The sequence below is a fragment of the Ambystoma mexicanum genome, chromosome 2p (assembly GCF_040938575.1).
Source record: "Ambystoma mexicanum isolate Mex_15411 chromosome 2p, UKY_AmexF1_1, whole genome shotgun sequence".
Taxonomy (NCBI): Eukaryota; Metazoa; Chordata; class Amphibia; order Caudata; family Ambystomatidae; genus Ambystoma; species Ambystoma mexicanum.
The window spans coordinates 411,566,890-411,572,053 of record NC_090923.1 but is presented as its reverse complement, the minus strand read 5'-3'; the positions used below and the strand labels follow the sequence as shown (position 1 = coordinate 411,572,053).

Here is a 5,164-nt window from a genome sequence, read left to right as displayed (position 1 = left end):
TTGCCTCTGAGAGAGAAGTCCGGCTGCTTTAATTGTCAATGCCTCCCTTAAAAATGCAAGAAAATAATTACTTTTGGACCAGATAACATTGGGTCTGGTCTGGCAGCACTGGTGACCACTAGGTCACAATTCACATAAAAAGTGCATAAGCTGGTCATTAGCTCTTGAATGTAAACACAGATCCCTCTACAGGGAAGAGTGGGGTAGTGTAGGCTAGCCAATCCCTTTCACGAGAATCATGACACATTTTGATGTCATCTGCCCTATAACTAAGCCAACTTGCCTCAGAGCAAGGTTTTTTTTACACAAATTTTATGAGGTGCCCTACTGCAGAAATCTGTCATGAATATCCCAGCAGAGAGAGGCATAGCTTGCAGTGGAGCCAGGAGACATAGAGACTGATTGGGACCCTTGGAGCCAGGAGAGGAGGCCTTTGGCCGATTCTCTTTGGCTGTCCCCAGCAGTGTACTCTGACGCTCTCTGATGTCCAGTCCTGAACTCTCCTGTAAGTAGAAATACCCCAAGCCATAGATTGTATAAGCCCTGTATTCTTTCAGCATTGCCTTAGATATTTCCTCATTGTGAAATCCCCTGTTTGCCTGTGTATCTTACATCTTTCCCCATTGAAAAATCCCTGTTTGCCTGTGTAGATCCTTAGCCTATTTTTTCAAAGTAAATCAATTAATTCCCCCATTTAATTCACGGGATCTGTATGGTTGGCATTTGAAACCAACAATCTTTTCCCAGTGTATTGTGAGCCGGTATAGTCCTAAAGATTTGCCAAAAGAATTAACTTCAAAAAGCCCTTTTTCCATGTGTGTCCCATATTAAGGTGCAAATCGAAATTGTCCCCATTTTCCCATTCTAAGGTAAAAAAGAAATCCCATTAGCATTTTTTCCACTTTTAAATTGGGCCAAACACCATTAAAATCGATTTGCCCATTCTGTTCTGGTAATATTCCCCAAAGACCTGCCTGAACTTCTTGGTGTAACAAAAATAAATTCCTATTTCTTTCTATGTTTTCCCATTGAAACTGTGCTAGGTAATGTAAAACCAATTTTCCCATTCTGTTTGATCATAATCCTCAAGCCTGGTGTGTCCTTTTAGGTGTAAGAAAAACACATTTCCTTCCTTTCTATTCTTTCCCATAGCAGTTATGCTAAACCATTTAAACCGATTTTACCTTTGTGCTCTGAAAAACGATTTTTCCCTTTCACTTTCTGTTCCCTTAATGTTTCTGTGAGTACTACCTAAAATCAGATTTTTCCACTGTCTTTCCACTCCCTGCCACTACCTTCCATTCAAAAGAGTCAAGCCTAATTGATGTTTGGCGGGTCAGGGGTGCTGGCATAAAAGTGTAACATGGTTCATTTTTCTTGTGCACTTTGAACTGTTCTTTGCTTGTGTTGGGAGGGGGTGATGTAAAAGGAAAATATTGTACAGTATATTCTACTATTATCTCTATGTTGGTATTTCACCAAAAAGGATATTTTGTCTTTGTGTTGCAACATCCTCGGTGGCTGATGTAAGCTGCTTGTTCTAATTTGACTTCCATGTATTCATTAATAAATATCATCTTAATACACACCGGCCTGGTTCCTAATCCATTGTGCCACTGGGTGTTTGCTGAGGTTGTGCGCAAGACGGGTTGGAGGCCTCACCAAAGTGAAACAACTAAAAAACTCATAGTGATTTGTTGTGTGCCACATTCATTGTAGGGGAAGGAGCTCCCTGACTTTCGTGTGACTGTACAATAAATCGCAACAGCACCACTTGGGACCACAGGAACAACAGGACCTGGTTTACAAGGAAATCTGACATAGAACTTAACCAAATAAGCAGCCATGAAATCATGATGAGACACCCCAAAACATTCTTCCACCTCATACCCCGTTCTATGAACCAAGTACGGCAATGTTCTCCCACGGTACCGGGAATACTCAATATACTGTACCCCGTATTCATCCTTGGCGCCAACCACAAGTATAGATCAGGAGGACAAATCCCTTGAGTTTACCTGTGACTGAGTTGCCTTCTTTAGGAGGGAGACCAGAAGAACCAGTTGTATCTTATAGTGAGAGGGTAGATCCAACTCCATAGCAACAGAATTGATGACACGGGAGAGAGGGAAATGGCCGATGAATTGTGGCTTTAATTCTTTTAGAACTAGCAGGGAATTTAATATGAACAGTGGACAACTATACATGATCGTCCATCTAATATAATGGAGCAGATATCCTCTTCCTATTGTCATGAGGGATAGATTCTGTTGTTCCCTGTGGCATAGATGGCGCGGCATCAGTGCTGTATCTTGTCCTACCCCCAAGATAGCATCCGTTTTACACTGTGTGGTTTCATACTCTTTGTGTCTTCCAGGTTCATTGGCTCTGCTCCCTGCCACACGAATGCTTCATCTGCCTGCTTGTCAGGACACACTCCATTTCCCTTGTGGATCTTGCTCTGTCTGTCAATTCACCAGGAAAATGAAGGAGTTCAAAATTGGGCCAAAAACATGGACTTTTACCACTATGACAAACTGCAAAACCGCACATGTGGTATACTGCATCCAATGCCCATGTGGCCTTCGGTATGTTGGTCAAACTTCACGACCGGTACATATTAGAATATCAGAACATCGATCTAGAATCAGGTGTAAAACACTTACCGCACCCCTAGTAAGTCACTACATTGAGCTACAGCACTCTGCTAATGACATATTATGGTGGATTCTGGATGTGGTCAAAAATACGCCCAACATAACCCACTGCCTCCTACAGAAGGAGGCTCGATGGATCCATCGTTTATCCACTCACATTAATGGACTTAATGAGGATTTCAGTCCAATTTAACATGTTTTGGCTTCCATCCCACACCTGGGTTTTGCCTTGCGGGCGGCTGCCTCCTTCCAGCAGCATGTGTTCTGCTCCCCAGCCGGACGCTTCTCCGCAGGCTTCTGTCTGCTTTCCGGCGCGGCAGCTTCTCTTAGTTGACGTTACAGAGGCCGCTGTCATGGCGCCCTTTTGTATCCACCCAAGTGAGTGACATGCAGGTGGGGCAGCTCTCAGCCTATCCACACATCTTATTTTTAGGCCCAATGAAATGGCGAGTTAGGCCTCCTGCCCTCTTTAGGCTATATGAACATTCGTGCTCGCTTTGCAGAGTGTTGCGAGAGATTTTCAAGAAAGGCTGTTCCCCTCGTACATCTGCATTATACTTTGGTCAAGTCGTTATCGGTAAGACGCGATTTTCTCGTGGGTTCTTTCCTTAACACAGTTTAGTGTTTACTGCATATATCCGTCCATTCTTCTAACACGATTTCTCGTGGGTTCTTTCTTAAACACAGTTTAGTGTTTACAGTATATATCTGTCCATCCCTCTAACACTTTTCATCATTTTCTATTTTTCAGAGGCTGTACACCTTTTATGCCAGTGATATGGGACCACACTAGCCTACCCGACGCATGTGCTCTCCGCACTATATACTCCGCAGACTGCACCTTTCAACTGTGCATGCTATCTAGTTACAGGATTTAATCCACATGTGAGTACATACCTCTACACTCCTCTCCCCATTTGGATAACCTCTATTTGTACTTTTCTTCACTTTTATTCTGATAAGTTCCCCCTTCCCTTTCAGTTGTTGTTTTTTCCAACCTGACCCGATGCAGTTACACCAAGGGCCCTGTTGGTTCCGCTCTTCAGGCATTACTGTTGTGGGCCCCTGAGCCCGTTTTCACGCCTGTATTTCTAACTTTTCCACAGCCTACAAAATTGAGGTAATTGATTTCCTAATTTATTCTCTTTTAAACAACAAGGGCAACTTTACTCAAATTTTGGAGTTCACTCCCATTATGCTTTTAAATTTAATTCCATTTTCTTTCATGTCTGCTTCCCCACAGGGTTAAACTGTTGTGAGGTTCTTTCGCCCTGAGGAAGGCAACTTTCAACTATGTAAAGAAACTATGGCCAGACAGGCGGCATTTCAGCCGAAACGTTGTTGTGATGATGTCAACCTTGATTTTTCTTGAAATATTTTTTTGACACCTACACGTAGGCAGACCTGTCATTAGGAATATTGGAGTTAGAGTTTGAGAGGATACGGTTGTTTTGTGTAGAGAAGGAAGAACTTTTTACCTTAAGAACCGTCCATATATCTTCTCTCCACTAGTACTCCATTCCTTTTTTATTTCTTCTTTGTGACTTTACAACAAAGAAGAACCTATTTTAAAAAATATTTTTTTCTGTTTCTCATAAAAAGAATGATTGATTGTTTTCTGTTCTTTAAACAAAATTGTGAATTACAACTGTGAGTGTTTTAACAATTTCTGTTATACTTCTTTGTTATTACAACCTTTATGCTCATCAGGATTTTCTTTGTCTAAATAATAAATATTTCAAATAACTTTCTAGAAATTTGCCCTTTTTGTTTTCAGAGAATTTCATAAAAATGCATGATACCAGAGTTTGGTACTTTTTTGAACAATTTAATCATGTTGATTTTGATACATAGCAGTAAGGGATCTACAGTGTTATTTTGGTCTTTTGTCCCCTCCTTTTCTGCTCATGGGGCAAATCCCCCCCCTCTTTCTTTGTTTGCATATTCAGCAACCTGGTTGCTTGGGGATCGTTCTTAATAGCTATCTCGCAATTAATGAGGATTCCTGAAGAACACACTTAATTTATGTTTTTCAGAGGCAGGTATTTATAACCTCTTTTTTCCATTGGCTGTGGGAGTGGCTTCCATGGCCTACCCTTGGTAGTTCTGCATCCCCACTGTTGGGATCCCATTGGTCAAGCAATACGGAATGGCAGAAGCACAAACTTTCAGCTATTCGCTTGAACAAACCGCTGAGATTATTGGAGGCCCGTCTTTATTTGATCAATTAGGATCAGGAGTGGGGGTTGCCCAATCCATATGTTGTGACGACATATTGAAACTCAAAAAAAAGCATTTTAGGACAGAACTCCATGGACATTTCCTCCGTGAGTATTTAAGGGCTGACACCATCCCGGCGGGATTGATAGTTCGCAATGAACCTTGTCTGTTTCTTACAGACAAGGAATACACTACTACCTTTAGCCACATTGCCATTAAATGCAGTAGGGACCTTATGGTCCTTATCATAACAACTGCCCAGCGTCTCGGGGCAGAAATACAGAAGG

General features: G+C 41.8%; 1 long non-coding RNA gene across 1 annotated transcript; it reads left to right on the top strand.

Annotated features, from left to right (window-relative positions):
- Positions 1 to 3,306: 3,306 nt before the first annotated feature.
- LOC138565882 (uncharacterized) lies at positions 3,307 to 4,090 on the top strand. Its single transcript, XR_011301676.1, has 3 exons — positions 3,307 to 3,542; positions 3,639 to 3,777; positions 3,901 to 4,090. It is a non-coding gene; the product is annotated as an uncharacterized lncRNA (long non-coding RNA).
- Positions 4,091 to 5,164: the final 1,074 nt, after the last annotated feature.